Source organism: Odocoileus virginianus, chromosome 21, assembly GCF_023699985.2.
Source record: "Odocoileus virginianus isolate 20LAN1187 ecotype Illinois chromosome 21, Ovbor_1.2, whole genome shotgun sequence".
Taxonomy (NCBI): domain Eukaryota; kingdom Metazoa; phylum Chordata; class Mammalia; order Artiodactyla; family Cervidae; genus Odocoileus; species Odocoileus virginianus.
The window spans coordinates 31,979,748-32,000,803 of NC_069694.1; the positions used below are offsets into that span (position 1 = coordinate 31,979,748).

At 36.8% G+C, this 21,056-nt stretch overlaps 1 protein-coding gene across 3 annotated transcripts in view; it reads left to right on the forward strand.

Annotated features, from left to right (window-relative positions):
- The window catches only part of GRID2 (glutamate ionotropic receptor delta type subunit 2), a 1,526,424-nt gene that overhangs the window by 433,913 nt on the left and 1,071,455 nt on the right, over positions 1 to 21,056 (forward strand). The window lies entirely within an intron of this gene.

The following is a 21,056-nucleotide window of genomic DNA, read 5'->3' on the forward strand; positions in this document are numbered from 1 at the left end:
CATGTAGAATATATTTATTAACCTCTCTACAAACTATTATTGAATGTATATTATGTTCAGTAGTACATTGGACAAAATGATAATGGACATGATAATAATAATCTTAGAGTTACATTGATATATGTGACAAAATCCCTGCATTCAAATAAATCCAAAGTAAATAAGCAATTATCATGAAAACAGTTTCATAGAAGAGTAATAAATGAGACAATAGTGGCAGTGACTAGTATTTTCTTAGCCTACTGATATTTAGGCTGTATTTTTTGTTAGTATTAAGTAATGTACTTCTATATTTTTACTTCTATATGTTTACTCTAGCTATTAGCACAGACTTAGATATGATTGCTCAGTTTTCAGCCTTTTAACCAAGATTTCATTGTTGAGATAACTTTCCCCCTTAAGAATATGGCCATAGTTTTCTCCTTTTATGTGAAAGAAGCAAGGTCATCTGGCTTTTACATATTTCCACACTCAATTCACCACAAATATAAGCTCTTTTTATTTTGTTTTTGATTGTTTTGTGTGCTTGTGTGTCTGTTGTTGTGCATCCCACCTCAATTGCAGCTGTAAGGCCTAGTAGAGTGATTGGCATATATAGCAGGGGCTATAATACAAAATACTGAGAAAATTTGTGATCAATTGTACGTATTGGGTTGGTTTTAAGACAGCCAAAGAAAGTCAGGATATCTTCTCTTACTCCTCTTACTCTTCTCTTTCCCCTGTGTGTGTTTGGGGGTGTGTGTGTGTGTGTGTGCATGCCCGGTCATGCATGCATACATGAGTATTCCTGTCAGATAGGTGTCTGATTATGTGTGAAAGGGCAAGAAGGAGAAAATATTGCTATTGCATCACAGTACATTCATTTTAGAACAATTAAGATTTCTAATTTCCATCCAAATTGGAAATCTTGCAAACCATTCCTTTCTTCTACTCTTTAGGGCATACTGACTTTATAATTCTAGCTTGTAATGGATTACCTATGGCTTAAAAGTTCTTTCTATTCCCTTTATATTAGTCTTAGTCTAAAAGAATTGATGCTTTTGAACTGTGGTGTTGGAGAAGACTCTTGGAGTCTTGGAGAGTCCCTTGGACTGCAAGGAGATCCAACCAGTCTTTCCTTAAGGGGATCAGTCCTGGGTGTTCATTGGAAGGACTGATGCTGAAGCTCAAACTCCAATACTTTGGCCACCTCATGAGAAGAGTTGATTCATTGGAAAAGACCCTGATGCTAGGAGGGATTGGAGGCAGGAGGAGAAGAGGACGACAGAGGATGAGGTGGCTTGATGCCATCACCGACTCGATGGACATGAGTTTGAGTAAACTCTGGGAGTTAGTGATGGACAGGGAGGCCTGGCGTGCTGCGATTCATTGGGTTGCAAAGGGTCGGACACGACTGAGCGACTGAACTGAACTGAACTGAGAAGACTCTTGCATGGAACTGCCACTGCACAAGCTAACCTAGGAGGGACTCTCTGTTCAATGATCCCTAGCCAGGAGTTCAGAGCCTGTTGGGGTGGGAGGTAGTCGGGAGACAGGGCCAAAAGGAGACAAAGAGATGAGTGGAACTGAAAAGGCAGATATCCACTGTAGAAAGTGTCTGATTTCTAGAGCTGAAGGTTCATGGAAATTAGTGTAAAGTACATACCCTACTACCAAGGCTGCAAGGACTCAGTTGACTGTCAGTTTGGCATCAATCTTTTTGCTTCCTAAACACTTTCTAAGAGACCAAGTAGAATTCAAAAGGATGGGCCTAATCAAGGTGTTACGAATGACTTTGCTATCACTAAATCAAATATGGAGTGTCACATCCCCAGAGCCTTGCTGTGGATTTATCCCTTTGAAACAGTGTGATTTTGGTATGGTCTCTACCAGAGCTGGGCCCCCCTGGTGGCTCAGGCAGTAAAGAATCTGCCTGCCACACAGGATCCCTGGGTTAGGAAGATCCCCTAGAAGAGGGCATGGCGACCCACTCCAGTATTGTTGCCTGGAGGATCCCTATGGACAGAGGAGCCTGGCAGGCTACAGTTGATGGGGTTGCAAAGAGTTGAACATGACTGAGTGACTAAGCACAGCACAATACACAGCTACCAAGACTAATAATGCTAGAGTGTGAAAGCTGATGGAATTAGCAACAATGATCCTCCTGAAAATACGATGTTCTACTACTTCATGGGCTTCTCAGGTGGTGCTAGTGGTAAAGAATCCAGCAGGAGACATAAGAGAACTGGGTTCAATCCCTGGGTTGGGAAGATTCCTTGGAGAAGGCAATGGCAACCCACTCTAGGCAGCATATTAAAAAGCAGAGAAATTACTCGGCCAGAAAAGATTCCTATAGTCAAATCTGTTGTTCTTCCAGTGGTCATGTATGAATGTGACAGTTGCACCATAAAAAAAGCTGAGTGCTGGAGAGTTGATGCTTTTGAACTGTGGTGTTGGAGAAGACTCTTGAGAGTCCCTTGGACAGCAAGGAGACCAATCCAGTCAATCCTAAAGGAAATTAATCATGACTATTCATTGGAAGGACTGATGCTGAAACTCCAATACTTTGTCCATCTGATGCAAAGAGCCAACTCATTGGAAAAGCTTCTGATGCTGGGAAAGATTGAAGAAAGGAGGAGAAGGGGACAACAGAAGATAAGATGGTTGAATGGCATCATCGATTCAGTGGGCATGAGTTTGAGCAAGCACCAGGAGAGGGTGAAGGATAGGGAATCCTGGTATGTTGCAGTTCATGCGGTTACATAGTCAGACGTGACTGAGCAACTGAACAACGACAGCCAGTGTTTTTCCTGGAGAGTCCCGTGGACGGAAGAGCCTGACAGGGCGCCGTCTGTACGGCCTCAAAGAGTCAGACACAACGGAGGCGACAGCACTCATTCCTTCACAGCTTTTCAGAGGAGCGAAGATCTTGGATCAGGAGAGAAAGTTCTCCAGCACTTTCTCCTTTTCAGTTAGGAGGGAAGGCAGAAATCCATTATAAGCTTATATATCCCAAGGCATAGCTTCATCCTGGCCTTAAAACTTATATGCTTGAGCCAGCCTGTTACAGTACTGTTTTTGGTTTTTCTTTTACGGAAATATGAAAGAAACTGACTTTCTCGATAATATATCCTGAGATATTCTAAGCAACCCAAAGAAGTTAAAAATATTAGAACTTATAAATTATGTTAACTTTACACTTAAAAATAAATTAGATGAACTTTAAAGTATTTGACTTTATTAATTCAGATAATATTTGAGAAGTTAAATGTAGAACATTTTATTCTTCTTTACTTGGTGAAATTATTTTAAAAATTTGACATTAATGGATGTTGGAATCAAGAATGTGAGTAAAAAAATGAGCCATTTTATTTAGAATATACTACTTTTTTTTCCCTCATTCAGGTTTCACAGTGCATATAGTTTAACCATGAGTTATTACACATTAGTTGTTATATTTCATTTACACATTTAGAATTGTAATGTTGAACATTTTAGCATATAATTAATGCAATTTAACAGTAATCCCATTTAATATTAATCTCATATTCATGTTCCTTAAAGTAGGATATATTGCCTTGTAATAGGAAATTTAAAAAATTATAACTTCTTCCACCCACAAATTTATAATCTAGTTGTTGATCTTTATACATTTGTTAAAATTCTTGCATAGATTTCTGGAGAATACAGTGATGGAATTCCTTCAGTTCAAGAAGCAACATTTTAATTCTGGACAAATGTCTCTCTGTGTAAAGCAGATGATTTGTTATATTTTCATTTTTGGACTTGTCTGAACTATGGTTCAACTTTAATTCTGTTTTATATCAACACTATACACAGAAAGAGGGTTCCTGTTTGTTTCTGGAAATAACTTTAAATTCTCAATCACATGAGGAATTCTAATCCTCACAAAAGCTTTTTTTCTTAGAAGTTTTCTATGCAGTAGTAACCTGAGCACCAGGAATCTTTCTCCAAGAAAAAAAAGGAGAATTAAGAACCTAGATGTGGCACAGAACAAGGGACCATGTATACTGACACCCTGTTTTCTCTTTTATTCTACTGAATCTTACTGATCAAGATCATTTTATCATAGACTAGTTCTATGTATATTTCAGTTCGTTTCAGTTCAGTTCACTCGCTCAGTCCTGTCCGACTCTCTGCAACCACATGAATAGCAGCACTCTAGGCCTCCCTGTCCATCACCAACTCCTGGAGTTTACTGAAACTCATGTCCATCGAGTCAGTGATGTCATCCGCCCATCTCATCCTCTGTCGTCCCCTTCTCCTCCTGCCCCCAATCCCTCCCAGCATCAGGGTCTTTTCAAATAAGTCAACTCTTCGCATGTGGTGGCCAGAGTATTGGAGTTTCAGCTTCAGCATCAGTCCTTCCAATGAACACCCGGGACTGATCTCCTTTAGGATGGACTGCTTGGATCTCCTTGCAGTCCAAGGGACTCCCAAGAGTCTTTTCCAACAACACAGTTCAAAAGCATCAATTTTTCAGCGCTCAGTTTTCTTCACCGTCCAACTCTCACATCCATACTTGGCCACTGGGAAAACCATAGAGACGGACCTTTGTTGGCAAAGTAATGTCTCTGCTTTTTCATATGCTATCTAGGTTGGTCATAACTTTCCTTCCAAGGAGTAAGCATCTTTTAATTTCATGGCTGCAATCACCGTCTGCAGTGATTTTGGAGCCCCCCCCAAAATAGTCTGATGCCATTTTTACTGTTTTCCCATGTATTTCCCATGAAGTGATGGGATCAGATGCCATGATCTTAGTTTTCTGAATGTTGAGCTTTAAGCCAACTTTTTCACTCTCCTCTTTCACTTTCATCAAGAGACTTTTTAGTTCCTCTTCACTTTCTGCCATAAGGGTGGTGTCATCTGCATATCTGACGTTATTGGTATTTCTCCCGGCAGTCTTGATTCCAGTTTGTGCTTCTTCCAGCCCAGTGTTTCTCATGATGTACTCTGCATATAAGTTAAATAAGCAGGATGACAATATACAGCCTTGACGTACTCCTTTTCCTCTTTGGAACCAGTCTGTTGTTCCATGTCCAGTTCTAACTGTTGCTTATATTTCATAGACTGTAAAAATAGAATGTGTGATGATTTCTCTATTATTGCTGTAAGACATTATATAAATTTATGTGCATTTGTTTTCCCCATTTCTCATATATATTAGCAATCATCTAGAGTTCTGATTTATAGACACTCTTCACTTCAGAGATAGTGATAACTAGATAATAGGTTCTATTAAATTTAGAAAGAGAGAGATGGCACTAGTGCCATGTAAAAGTGCGGGAGCAAGAAATCTTTCTCTTTTACTGCATATTTTACTTATGCTTATTTTTATTTTTTTAACATTATTTTATAGAAAATGTTTGGGGCATGTTATATTTTAGTAGTATGAAAACATTTTATCACTTTACTGGATATGCCAACTCACAAACTGAAATAGAATACAACAAATCATTGTCCAAGTTGTGCAAATAATGGACTTTTTTTTTTAATGTTTTCCAGTAGTCCCATTTGATAATGAAACCTGTCTGATTCAAGCAAGGATCTCTTGAACCCCATATGATATTTTCTTGATAGTTCACTTTGTTATTGGGAATGAAACCTTTTAAATGAAAGTCTTAGCAAAATCTGGTATGGTCACAGTGTTTGTAAATAGATGTTGTATTTTAACATATGCATAGACGTTCATATCTCATTAAAGCACAGACATTCAAGTAAATTGCTGATGTCCACTTGCACTTAACCACTTGATATGATATGCTTAGTTTCTCTCTACTCAAATTACCATTCACTGATTTCCTCTCATTTTCATTAACTCATTTCTGTTTTCTTTCCTAATCCAATCTAATAGAGTGTCGTGATATAAAGGAGTGAAATGTGATCACCACTGACATTTTCAAATGCGTATTTATTCTGTGCATTTAGAGTCTGCATGAGAGAACAGGAGTAGAAAACTTGAAAAGGAGGTAAATGTTTTTAAATCCTTCAGAGACTTGATACATGTAAAAGTATAGAGTTCTGTAGTAAACTTGGTCGTAACTCTTTTAACCTTCTGCCCTAGTTTTTATCCACACTGTCTCTGTTGTAAGTCATGTGGTCTGTATCAAGCGCCTTGCACTTTTCCAGTATGTTTTATCCTTCCCTCCTCCCGTGTTAGAAATTTGATGTCCAAGGCAAATACTACCATTCCATGAAATCGTGAGTACAAAGCAAATGGTTACCAAGTCATCATGCTTTGCTTTATAATATGTCTTAACTTGTTATAGTTCCCTTTTAATGATGCCTATTTCTCCACTGGTTTGTGAATTCTCTAAGATATCTGGCATTCTGGCTGGGTATAATGCTTTGTAGCAAAGAGGATTGCAAATGTAATATTATTGAGTAATTTACTCTTTTAGGAGACATTTATTTCAAAGTCATATTAATAGTTTGAGGTTTGCAGAATCAGTGGAACTTTATACAATAAATAGGCAGGTTCTAGTGCTTAATTCATTTGTGCTTCCCTCTGAAGTGTCACCATACAGGATCAACCTAGATTCAACTGGGAAGAATGAAGCAGAAACATAGGAGCTGAAGCTCATAGTTTCCATGAGTGGAAACTAATATCATCTAGATGGTCCATGCTGAAATAGACATTTATTAAATTATGGTCACTGTTCTTGACAAAAATTCTAAGATTAAAAAAGACAAAACATGTTATTTATGACTTCAAGCATATGGTTTTAAAAATTACTTGCATTGAGAATATTTGCTTGCTTTCGAGTAGTTTTTATTGAATGGACCATAACTTTTGAACACTACTCGGAGCCTAATATAGTGTTTTTATTCCCTCTTTCCTCCTTCAGCTCATTATATACATGTCAGCCTTTACACTATTTATTCAGGTGAAAACTGATTACTGTTGTCTTAAAGGACAGACCATTTGTTCTACTCCTGACAGTTTTGGTACAAACCAAATATTTAAAAGAGATTGTTTTAATACTAGAGGATGAATCCTTTTGAATTTTGGGTCATTGTATCATTGATATGAAACAACTCTATATTCACCTTTCTAATTATTTTCTTCAAGAATTTTACCTGATATGATTTTTCCAATGTATTTATGTATAGTACTTTTACTTATAGTTTTTTTTCTCTTTCTTCTTTTATTTTTTAGACTATGAAAGTAAAATAACACATTTACCAGAGACTTGGAAAATACAGGACAAGATTACATATAGTTCTACTATATATTACAATTATTTTTTAAGTAGATACATTAGGATTTTTAGTTGGGCTTTCAATATCAAACACTTAAAATTTAATGGAATGAATAAACGGAGAAGTAGAAGAATATAGTAGACCTGAAAAGCACTATTAACCAATTAAGCATAATTAATATTTATTCAAATTACACACAACAATTGGATACAAATTCTATTCAAGTTCCCATAAAGATGAGACCCTGGAATATATCCATTAACATTAAAAAAAGTGAAAAAATTTCATGTTCTAAAGGTAATGAAATCATACAGAGTCTGTTCTCTTATCACTGTGGAATATTATTAGAAATCATGTAAAAAAATATTTGAAAATAATCCACATATTTTCAAGTTCAATGTGACGTTTACCAAGAGAGATCTTTGACAGGCTGTTGAAAGCTTCAGTGAAGTTAGAGGTCTGGAAAAATACAGAGGGTAATTTCAGAGAAGAAAGCATTTAAATGAGAAATTAATATAAAAATGAGAAATTAATATCAAGGATACTTTAAAAATCCTATATATTTGGGAATTAAATGTCCACTTTTAAATGATGGGTATATCTAATAAGCTACTAATTGTAAAAAGAGCAGTACTTTGGAGTTGAGGGTTCGGATATCCCTCTTGCTTTTTGCTTTCAATGTAGACACCTCGGTTTCAGTTCAGTTTAGTAGCTCAATCATACCCAAATCTTTGCAACGCCAAGGATTGCAGCACGCCATGCCTCCCTCTCCATCACCAACACCCAGAGTTTACTCAAACTCATGTCCATTGAGTCAGTGATGCCATCCAACCATCTTATCCAGTGTCATCCCCTTCTCCCCCCACCTTCAATCTTTCCTAGCATCAGGGTCTTTTCAAATGAGTCAGTTCTTCACATTGATGGCCAAAGTATTGGAGTTTCAGCTTCAGCATCAGTCCTTCCAATGAATATTCAGGACTGATATCCTTTAGGATGAACTGGTTGAATCTCCTTGCAGTCCAAGGGACTCTCAAGAGTCTTCTCCAACACCACAGTTCAAAAGCATCAATTCTTTGGCGCTCACATTTCTTCACTGTCCAACTCTCACATCCATACATGACTATTGGAAAAACCATAGCCTTGACTAGACAGACCTTTGTTGGCAAAGTAATGTCTTTGCTTTTAAATATGCTGTCTAGGTTGGTCATAACTTCCCTTCCAAGGAGTAAGCGTCTTTTAATTACATGGCTGAAATCAGCATCTGCAGTGATTTTGGAGCCCCCCCCAAAATAAAATCTAACACTGTTTCCACTGTTTCCCCATCTCTTTCCCATGAAGTGATGGAACCAGATGTCATGATCTTAGTTTTCTGAATATTGGGCTTTAAGCCAACTTTTTTACTCTCCTTTTTAACTTTCATCAAGAGGCTTTTTAGTTCCTCTTCACTTTCTGCTGTAAGGATGGTGTCGTCTGCATATCTGAGGTTATTATAATGGTAAAACAATAAAATCAGTTACCTTTATTTTAATTAAGTATAAAAAATCTGTAGATACTTGCTGTTATGCTCTTGAAAATTTTCTCATCTCTAATAGTTCTATGATCTTAAGTTCTTTGTTCAGAGTAATGTGTGTTTCTCTAGGATTTATATTTATGTGGGGATGTATATATAAAGAAAGATAAATTCTCCTATAACTTACATGATATTTTCCCTAAAGTTTCAGAAAAAAGCCAAAAATTGTGTTATTTATGTGCTCAAGGCAGAGTATTAAGCAAATGTTCTATTCTTAAGAAAAATACAAGTAAGTTATTGGAACAAAAAAAAGTAGCATTCTACAATTCTTATCCATAGTTTTGTTTACCATGTTGTCTTCTTCATACAGCTCTCTACTTTCCCCATTATACTTTATAAATATGAGGCTTTTCCATAATCTATAGGAATGGAGGTGGTTACAAATATCCTGACCTTTCTCCCTTTGCTTAATAAATATCAACTGGGTCCCACAAAAATCTTGATAAGAAGCAAATAGTATTTATTTATACACATTCAGTAATATTTATCACTTAAGCTGTTCTCCCAGTAGTGTTGTGGATTTTCACACTGGATCTCTAGATGCAGTTGCTTCAACTCTTGTCTGTTAAAAATTATCCTCACTCTCCAGTGATCATGTTTGAATTCCTGAGGCATAGTATTACTCCAAGCATCAATGATGTAATTTATTTCTTCTCAATGAAATTATTACACTTGAGTTTCTGACCCAACAATTTGCAGGACAGTGTAATTTCCACTTCTGTTAAGTCTCTTCCTAAGGCTAGGACAATGGTATGCTTTTGCCTGTTTCCATTGTTACTTTCTGTTGTCCTGTCCAGCCTCTAGAGACTAGGACTCTGATACTAATGACCATTAACAGCTTGTTCACATTTCTGAATATTTGTCATCTGGGTTTCATATTTAAGAATAAATTGGAAAACTGTTTCAGATAAGATATTTTGTATAGGCAGTGCCAGAAAAAACAAACAATAAACCCTCAAAATGACATAAATCAATAAAGACATGTTAAAAAAAATAGAAAATAAAAAGATCTATATTCAATTTTGATGTAGACTCAGCACCACCATCATTCCTGGCTTCTCTAGTTTTCCTCTGAATTCCAGAGTGTTAGCCTTATCCCAGGAACTTTCATAGTCTCATATCATATTGTTCAAATTTAGAGAGAGATCTTTCTGAAGCCTCTGCAAAGTCCTGTGATTTACCTGTCTGGTCTCAATTAGATTTATGTCCACCTCTAAACTAATTATTGATTTTTAAAGCAGTAGATACACTGACATTTTAAGCTATTCAGTCCTCTGCTGGAGCTAGTGTAGGATTCATTTCTACAAAATTTTTAGTTTTCTTCTAAAGGAATACCAAAGAAGAAAGATGGATGCTGCAGAAGAAATCAACCAATGTTCCTTACAGATATTCCCAAGAACCTCAGAACCTAACACTGAATTTCAGCTGTTTGCAGAATATGATTAAATTGCCATGTCTTTATAGATACTTTGGCTTGCCCACTGATATCAGTGTCTATTAATATCTTATCTAGCTGAAAATTCTCCTCCAAAGCAGATCCTGATTTGGAGGCAAGTCATTATCATCTTCTAACCCTCTTTGGATTCTGCCTCATTTGCTATAGTCAAGGCATTAGTATCAGTAATGAATATGATATTTCAGTATTCATTAGTGAGGACATTAGTTTAATCCAAAATAATAAGAACAACTGATGAAAGAACATCTCCAGACATTCACATGGACTGAGAAGGAATTCTAGAAACATGCTACAGCAACACTTATGCTCAATGGGTATTAGTGATTCAAGACCTTTGCTGTTGAAGTGATCCAATGAGGAGTAGAAACTGAGTGTTTTTATATGGAAGCTGCCTCTTGACTTTGTTTTGAAAAGTTCCAATGTTTATTTCTCAACCTTCATCTTTTCTACATTACAAACAATATTCAGAGAACTCCTGCCTTATTTCTAATTCCAACTATTTGCTGGTTTTGAAGTCATAGTACTTCAATAAAAGAAAACTGCAGAAGAGAATACTTTATTTTCCAATAGGAGCAGTAATTTAAACCAGTATTCAGTTGCATATTCAGATAATACATCTATTGATAAAATATCCTTGGAGATAAGATTTTTTGCTTGTAAAACTAAATTTCACATTGTATCAAATTAAATATGAATTATTCAATGTATCTAATATTTGTTTATGTGCAAAGGATATTAATTATTAGAAAATTACTTTTCATTTGTTTCGCTAGAAAAGTGGAAAACCTTTTGTTGATTCTTGGCAAACCATTTTTGCACAAGGAATGGACAAAGCAAACATACAGGCAAATGTACATAAAGTTTACACATATGTTTGATTAAGAAAAAGGCATAAATATTCAAATATAATAGAAGCTATATTGAGAGAATAAAATATGGATGACATCCTGACCAGACTTTAAAATAGTTTGGGAAAAAAATAGCTTGAAGAATAACAGTTATTAAACTGTTTCTGCCAACAAAAGCATATAGACATACAAATCTCACATATAATTTCTTAAGAGTTTAACTTATGACAAAGTAGTGAAAGAGAACTAGTAAAGAAATGAATTAAAAAGCAACCATTCTTCAAACAATGTGAATAAAAAGGCAATAATAAAAATTCTGACTGAATATATTTGTATAGCAATTCAAAATACACATCAAATGACATCCTTGAATTTTAAAATAGTTAAGCTATTTATTCCCACAAAATAGGCTGCTTCACGTATAAAATATAAAACTTCCAAATACAAGTACTTAATAACTACAAAGAAATAGTGTTTAGAAATAGACAAGCTAGAATCAATGTTCTCTTTTCCATCTAGCTTTCTTTTCAAAGGTTGTTAAGTAAAATATCTATTTTGTGACTCAATTTTGTAGCTCTTTCTCTGACACTTGTTCTGACCTTCCTTGCCTTCAGTGTCAGCCATGATACATAGACATGAACAGCTTCTATACTTTAAAGTACAAACATACTGTACTATTATGACTTTTGACATTCATATCCATTTTAACATTCTAATAATTAGTTTAAAGATAGTGGTAAAAAAGTATGAACAACACTTTGATTAACTATGTCTTGATGTTTTGAACCTTGAGGAGTCTAATCTGAAATATCCTTCATCATAACCTATGTAGACAAGGGGAAAGTGGGACTTCAATAGCCATAAGACAGTTTGGATGACAGCCAGATGAGCCAATGCTCTAAGCACTGTCAGTGACCTTGGAGTGAATTTTGCAAAGGTGCAAATTTCTCTGTCTCAGGACAGCTCTGTGATTAAGTAAGTAAGCACACCCACAAAGCTATAGAGCTTGGTAAACACATGTTGGCTATAAACAATATCCTTTATCTGAAGTATTTGAATGGAATGCTGAGTACAGAAACAGATTTATGATATAGAAGTCTATACTTCATATGTAGGAAGTGCTCAAATAACTGGAGTGGATTTATGCATCTTGGATTAAATAGTAAAAAAAAAAATCAAAGCTTATAGCTTTCCAATCCTTTGAAACAAGATACAGTTTTTTCACTTTTCTGTAGTATTTCTTCCGTTGAGCAACATTCTCTTTTAACTACGTAGGAAAAAAATCAAGAGGTAGCCACAGCACAGAGTACATTTATGTATTTGTCTATGAAGAGTTCTCATTTTTCTTGGGTATTTGAGGTCTGTGACAAGCATAAAATATTTTGAATAGAATGTTAAATAAATGCATGAGTGATTCTTAGCCAAAGACATGTTAGAGTGCACAAAGTTAAATCATCTGACAGCTGTACAGTCATGGATATAGAGTTTAAAATACTCATGGGGATGAAGGATATGTGAGTGAACATTTTAGGATATCTGTGAAGAAAGGGATTAAATGCAGTATATTTTATTTAAGTGAGTTTTTTCATTTGGTTCTTTCTGATACTCTGACAAACATGCTAGACCACAGCATAATACAGACTAGATTTTTTAGACCACTGGTGTCTAAGGGGGTGCTTCTTATTTGATAAGCTAATACTAAAACATAAACCAAATATACAGGTTATGGCCAGTGAATATGTAAACAGCTTCATGAATAAAGGTACAGTGTGTATATGTCAATGTATGTGTAATCCTATGTTATACAGGATATTTCTATGTTGCCGTAGAAATTGGAGGTATGCTTAAAAAGAGATAGCAAACTTTCAACAGCAGCAGTATGAATTTCATTTATTTCAATTCTCTTTTGAACCAATACATTGTAATATTCAAGTCTGTTAATGAGATAGAATAAGGTATGCATTACTTTAGTAATTAAGTAAAGAAAAGATGATGCAATGAAAATTTATAGCACTTACTCTGACTCCTGTAGAGTTATTATTGTAATTGATTGCTATATAATACAAATGTGACTAATAAAAACAAATGTGACTAATAAACCTATTCTAAATAATGATTCATTGTTTAGAGAATTGAAGAATCAAACATAAATGAATATCACAATCTGTTGACATATCAAATATCTCCTTTTAGAGGTATGCTTTTATCCAGAATTTATTCAATTATGTTATCAAAGCATTTTCAGTAAGATATAGAATGATACCACTTTGGATGCAGTCGCCAAAATCTAAACAGAGAGAGTTAGGATTTCTTGTGACTTTGAAATATTGGAGGAATGTTACATAATCAATGACATGGTATTCACAAGGGATAGTGTGATAGAAAATAACTGAATAGTCACAAATCACTTGGTCTGAAACCAGTTAATGTAAATAAGCAATGTGATCTAACTGAAAGCTCCAAACCATAAACATTGTGTTGTTTTACACAATGGCATTTGTTCAGTTCACAGCAAGCAACAGCAACAACAAAACATTGCATTGTTTCCTTAGCAGGATGACTGCAGTATGCGTTGGAAAAGAAATCTCACTTTGACTAAGAATGAGGGTGCAGTTTAATTTCCGCCTTTCACCAGAACTGGTGGGATGGACATGTGTTAGATTCAGAGATGCCAACTAAAATGATTAATGGCCTGGAAAGCAGGACCTCTGAAGAAGGGTTCAAAGAGTTACTGTCAGTTTTAGAAAAGAAGGCAACTCTCATATATAAAAAAATCTGGTAAAAAAAAAAAAATAGATTCCCCAAATGAAACACTGTGTGACAACCAAGTCATATGATTAAGTAAAAAGAGAATTTAGACTAACTATAAGAGTGTTATAACAAGATTTTTAAAACGGTGTACTTTTTATTGTTTATTGATAGAGGTAGGAAGTACCTTATCTTTATTGATGCCTAAATAAATGACAGTATGAAGAAAATTCCTTCAATGCTTATTCTCCATGATTTATCAAAAACAAACAAAAGTGTTAACATGCTTTTTAATGCAGAATCCTCTCTGATTATTCTATGAAAGTTAACATACAAACCACTTAATGCATTATGGAATACTTGGTGTTTTTATTTTGCCTCTAAGGTCCCTTAATTATCTGCCATACTAAAGGGATGTAATGGGTGTTTTGCAAGACTAATGTAACCTGCAGTGTTTGGACATGTCAGAGTCCTGAGAGCTCCAAGGACCTTGGTGGCCTTTGTACTATCTTCGAAAGGACAAGTCATGAGTCAGTTCAATGAACAGTTGGACAAAGACACAGACCTGTTCATGGCACAGAGAAAGCTCATTGAGTCTGCCTTATGAGAAGCAAAATACCAAGGGACTAGAAGATGGTAGAAGGAGATAGATAACCCTAAAGAATTTGGACTACCCATGAGAGGAAATTATATATATATATATATATATAATATATATATATATATATATCAAAATACTTGGGTTCAAATACAAATCTGTCAGTTAATTACATGCTTTATGCTATTATCTATAAAATGGCAGTGATGAAGATATAAACCTCACTGTGTTGTTATGAGGATTAAGTGATATATTTGTTACTTAACATTAAACCAGTGGCTGACATAGTAAATAAAAATTATACGAGGGTTAGTGATTATCATTAAGAATTATTCCTATGAGTTTGACACTATGGAATAATCTTCTTGAACAAGTGAATTTAGAAATAGCATTTTAACATCCAGACTTCAAATGACCATTTGGAAAAAAAAGTAGAAACTTTCTGGACTTATTCAGATGAGCCAAGCATTTTGTTGAAGATTTTTTAAAAAAATGAAAAAAATTTTCTCAGTTCATTTATCCTAAAAGTGACCCTTTTCAACAGGAACTATTTTTACTCCTGTGTATATTTTATATCATATTTTCTTTTAAATCAGTTGTGAACCAAGGAAAGGATTTCATTTTCCTGCTAGCATCACTTCTGTTATTACCTCCTTCCTGTTTGTGATACTCTTTACTTGGCTAGGGCTGTGCTTCATACTTTAACTAATGGGTATATACCCTATGGAAAGGACAATATTATGCAGCCAGAGACTTTCTAAGGCTAGGCCATGAACTTAAGGCAGAGCAGATGATGGTCATCAGACAGTAGTGCCCCTAGGGGTCTAGAACTCAAGCAAGGCATCAGACTGGCCTTCTGGCGATTGATTGATCTCCAAGAGACATAATATATGCATATTAATGTTAGCCTTTGTTTTGCCACTTTGGGGATATTCATTTTTTTCCTATTATCACTCTCTCTTAAAAAACAAAAATCTTTAACTTCTGTAGCAAGCAGTACTCTAAGCGCTAAGGATTCGGTGAGGAAACAGGCAGAGAATGCCTCTTGCTTATATGAGGCTACCGTTACATCAAGGAAGTAACTAATGGAGTAAGTAACTAATGAAGATAAGTTCATATTTTCTAAGAATTGTTCAGTTCAGTTCAGTTGCTCAGTCATGTCCGACTCTTTGCAACCCTATGGACTGCAGCATGCCAGGCCTCCCTGTCCATCCCCAACTCCCAGAGTCCATTCAAACTCATGACCATAGAGCCAATGATGCCAATCAACTATATCATCCTCTGTTGTTCTCTTCTTCTCACGCCCTCAATCTTTCCCAGCACCAGGGTCTTTTCAGATGAGTCAGTTCTTCACATCAGGTGGTCAAAGTATTGGAGTTTCAGCTTCAGCATCAGTCCTTCCAATGACTGTTCAAGACTGATTTCCATTAGGATGGACTGGTTGAACCTCCTTGCTGTCGAAGGCACTTTCAAGAGTCTTCACCAACATCACAGTTCAAAAGCATCATTTCTTTTGTGCTCATCTTTCTTTGAGCAATCCACACATGACTTTCTCACATCCACATATGACTACTGGAAAAAACATAGCTTGGACTAGGCAGACCTTTGGTGGCAAAGTAATGTCTCTGCTTTTTAATATGCTGTCTAGGTTGGTCATAACTTTTTTTCCCAAAGAGCAAGTGTCTTAATTTCATGGCTGCAGTCACCATGTGCAGTGATTTTGGAGCCCCCCCAAAATGAAGTCTTTCACTATTTCCACTGTTTGCTCATCTATTTGCCATGAGGTGATGGGACCGGATGCCATGATCTTAGTTTTCTGAATGTTGAGCTTTAGGCCAACTATTTCACTCTTCTCTTTCATTTTCATCAAGAAGCTCTTTAGTTCTTCTTCCATTTCTGTCATAAGGGTGGTGTCTTCTGCATATCTGAGATTACTGATATTTCTCCCAGAAATCTTGATTCCAGCTTGTGCTTCATCCAGCCCAGCATTTCTCATGATGTACTCTGTATATAAGTTAAATAAGCAGGGTGACAATATACAGCCTTGACATACTACTTTCCCGATTTGGAACAAGTCTGTAGTTCCATGTCCAGTTCTAGCTGTTGCTTCTTGACCTTCATACAGAGTTCTCAGGAGGCAGGTCAAGTGATCTGGTAGTCCCATCTCGGGACAGTAAATCTGGCTTTTGGACAATTTTTGACACTTTGCTGTGATTCACACAGTCAAAGGCTTTGGCATAGTCAATAAAGCAGAAATAGATGTTTTTTTCTGGAACTCTCCCTTTTTCAATGATCCAATGGATGTTGGTAATTTGATATCTGGTTCCTCTGTCTATTCTAAATCTAGCTTGAACATCTGGAAGTTTACTGTGTACATCTGGAAGTACCATGTACTGTTGAAGCCTGGCTTGGAGAATTTTGAGAATTACTTTGCTAGCATATAAGATGAGTGAAATTATGTGATTATTTGAGAATTCTTTGGCATTTCCCTTCTTTGGGATTGGAATGAAAATTGACCTTTTCTGGTACTGTGACCACTACTGAGTTTTACAAATTTGCTGGCATATTGAGTGTAGCACTTTCACAGCATCATCTTTTAGGATTTGAAATAGGTCCACTGGAATTCCATCACCTCCACTAGCTTTGTTCATAGTGATGCTTCCTAAGGACCACTTGACTTAGAATTCCAGGATGTTTGGTTCTAGATGAGCAGTCACACCGTCGTGATTATCTGGGTCATGAAGTTTTATTTTTTTTTTTTCCTATAGTTCTTCTCTGTATTCTTACCACCTCCTCTTAATATCTTCTGCTTCTGTTAGGTCCATGCCATTTCTGTCCTTTATTGTGCCCGTCTTTGCTTGAAAAGTTCCCTTAGTATCTCCAGTTTTCTTGAAGAGATCTCTAGTCTTTCCCATTCTATTGTTTTCCTCTATATCTTTGCATTGATCACTAAGGAAGGCTTTCTTATTTCTCTTTGCTAATTTTTGGAACTCTGCGTTCAAATGGGTATATCTTTCCTTTTCTCCTTTGCTTTTCTCTTCTCTTCTTTACACAACTATTTTTAAGGTCTCCTCAGATAACCATTTTGCCTTTATTCATTTTTTTCCCCCTTGGGGATGGTCTTCATCCCTGCCTCCTGTACAATGTCATGAATCTCCATCCATAGTTCTTCAGGCACTCTATCAGATCTAATCCCATGAATCTATTTGTCACTTCCACTGTATAATCATAAGAGATTTGATTTAGGTCATACTTGAATGGTCTAGTGGTTTTTCCTACTTTCTTCAGTATAAGTCTGAATTTGGCAACAAGGAGTTCATGATCTGAGCCACAGTCAGCTCCCAGTCTTGTGTTTGCTGACTCAATAGAGCTTCTCCATCTTTGGCTGCAAAGAATATAATCAATTTAATGTTGGTATTGACCATCTGGTGATGTCCATGGTAGAGTCTTCTCTTGTGTTGTTTGAAGAGGGTGTTTGCTATGACCAGTGCGTTCTCTTAGCAAATCTCTATTAGCCTTTGCCTGTTTCATTCTATAGTCCAAGGCCAGATTTACTGTTACTCCAGGTATTTCTTGACTTCCTACTTTTGCATTCCAGTCCCCTATATTTAAAAGTATATCATTTTGGGTATTAGTTCTATAAGGTCTTTTTGGTCTTCATGCAACTGCTAAACTTCATATTCTTCAGCATTACGGGTTGGGGCATAGACTTGGATTACTGTGATATTGAATGCTTGCTTTCAAAATGAACAGAGATCATTCTGTCATTTTTCAGATTGCATCCAAGTACTGCATTTTGGACTCTTTTGTTGACTATGATGCCTATTCCATTTCTTCTAAGGGATTCTTGCCCACAGTAGTAGATAGTAGTATTAGATAACTTAGAATTCTATCTGGGTTAAATTCACCCATTCCAGTCCATTTTAGTTTGCTTATTCCCAAAATGGTGATGTTCACTCTTGCCATCTCCTGTTTGACCACTTCCAATTTGCCTTGATTCATGTTTAAAAGTCCCCAAAGTCAGCATCAGACTTTACTTCCATCACCAGTCATATCCACAACTGGGTGTTGTTTTTGCTTTGGCTCCATCCCTTAATTCTTTCTGGAGTTATTTCTCCACTGATCTCCAGTAGCATATTGGGCATCTACTCAACCGGGGAGTTTATCTTTCAGTGTCCTGCCTTTTTGCCTTTTCATACTGTTCATGGGGTTCTCAAGGCTAGAATGCTGAAGTGGCTTACCATTCCCTTCTCCAGTGGACCATGTTTTGTCAGAACTCTCCACCATGACCCATCTATCTCGGGTTGCCCTGCATGGTGTAGCTCATAGTTTCACTGAGTTAGACAAGGCTGTGGTCCATGTGATCAGATTGGTTAGTTTTTTGATTGTGGTTTTCAGTCTGTTTGCCTTCTGATGGAGAACAATAAGAGGCTAATGGAAGCTTCCTGATGAGTGACTGAGGGGGAATTCAGATTCTGATGGGTGGGGCCATACTCAGTCAATCTTTAATCCAGTTTTCTGTTGAAGGGCGGGGCTGTTTCCTCCCTGTTAATTCACCTGAAGCCAAACTGTCATGGAGGTAATGAAGATAATGTGACCTCCTTCAAATGGTCTCAGGCATGCACTATACTCAGTGCCCCTGACCCAGCAGCAGGCCACTGCTGACCGACACCTCTGCTGGAGACTCCTGGACTCTCACGGGCAAGTCTGGCTCAGTCTCTTGTGGGGTCACTGCTTCTTTCTCATGGGTCCTGGTGCGCACAAGGTTCTGTTTGTGCTGTCCAAGAGTTTGTTTCCCCAGTCCTGCATAAGCCCCGGTGGCTCTGGTGGAGTTAATGGTGACATCCTCCAAAGGCCTATGCCATACCCAGGTCTGTTGCACACAGAGTCCCTGCCCCTGAAGCTGCCCACTGCTGACCCGTAACTCCTCAGGAACTCAGAGTTCTGTCTCAGTCTCTGTGGGGTCTCTGGATTCTGCTGCGCACAAGGCATGTTGACCCCTCTGAGCATCTCTGGCGGCTACGGGGTTTGATTCTAAATGCTATTTCGCCCCTCTTACCATCTTACTGGGGCTTCTCTGCCCTTGGATGTGCGGTATCTTCTCACAGTTGCTCCAGCTCCATGTAGCTGGAGTTGTTACTTTTCTCTAAGTACTGTTAGAGGAAAGTAAAATAGATAAAGCAATACAGAGTAACTCTGGTGGAGTGTTTTATTTTAGATAGAGTTTTTTTTTTTTTTTTTTAATTTTTATTAGTTGGAGGCTAATTACTTTACATCATTACAGTAGTTTTTGTTATACATTGATATGAATTAGCCATGGATTTACATGTATTCCCCATCCCAGTCCCCCCTCCCACCTCCCTCTCCACCCGATCCCTCTGGGTCTTCCCAGTGCACCAGGCCCGAGCACTTGTCTCATGTACCCAACCTGAGCTGGTTATCCGTTTCACCCTAGATAATATACATGTTTCAATGCTGTTCTCCTGAAACATCCCACCCTCTCCTTCTCCCAGAGTTCATTTGAATCAGTTCTAATGAGATGGATGAAACTGGAGCCCATTATACAGAGCGAAGTAAGCCAGAAAGATAAAGACCATTACAGTATACTAACACATATATATGGAATTTAGAAAGATGGTAACAATAACCCTATATGCAAAACAGAAAAAGAGACTCAGATGTATAGATAGAGTTTTAAGGAACAATCTCTTTAAAGTGACATTTGAACCTGAATTAAGTGAAGGAACCTTCCATATGAAGATCTGGGTGACAAATGATGAATGTTTCAAACAGTGTGAATTAAAAGCAGAGAATTTGAGTCAGAAAAGAGCTAAATGTCTTCAAGGAGTAAAGGGAAGCTTGAGTGGATGAAACAAGGAAGTTAAATATAACAATCTTTCAGGATATTATCATAGAAGTACTAAGGTCCGTTCATGTGGTAATCTTGTGTTTAATTTCATTCTAAGTGTGAATCATTGCAAGGATTTAAGTAGGGAAATGGCATTGCATGTTTACATAATGTTTATAACTTATTCAGGTTTTGCATGGAAAATGCACTGTAGGAGGCATGAAAGTGAGTGAAAGTGAAAGTCGCTCAGTTGTGTCCAAATCTGTGACCCCATGGACTCTACAGTCCATGGAATTCTCCAGGCCAGAATACTGGAGTGGGTAGCCTATCCCTTTTCCAGCGGATCTTCCTGACCCAGGGATTGAACCAGGGTCTCCTGCATGGCAGGCAAATTCTTTACTAACTGAGCTATCAGGGAAGCACTGTAGGAGGCATAGGTTTTACAGATTTCAATAAGGAGGATGTTCAGTTAATATTCCAAAGATGTTGATGGGGTGAAAAGGATGCTATCTGTAGAGATGGTGAAAGGAAGGCAACATTTCTTTTGAGGATAGATATCTTGATGGACTGGTTGTGAATGCTGAGAAATAATGGAAACATGCCAGATGTCAGGGACTGCTTCTTTCTTTTGTCTTATAAAAGGAGATCTAAGAAGAAATCAGTTGTTTAGATGATTTGAAGCTAGGATAGAAGTCAGTTCAGAATATGTAAAATTGAAAATCTTCAACATACAAATCATTTTTAAAGCCTTGAGAACAGGTGAAATCTTCTGTGAAGACAGTATA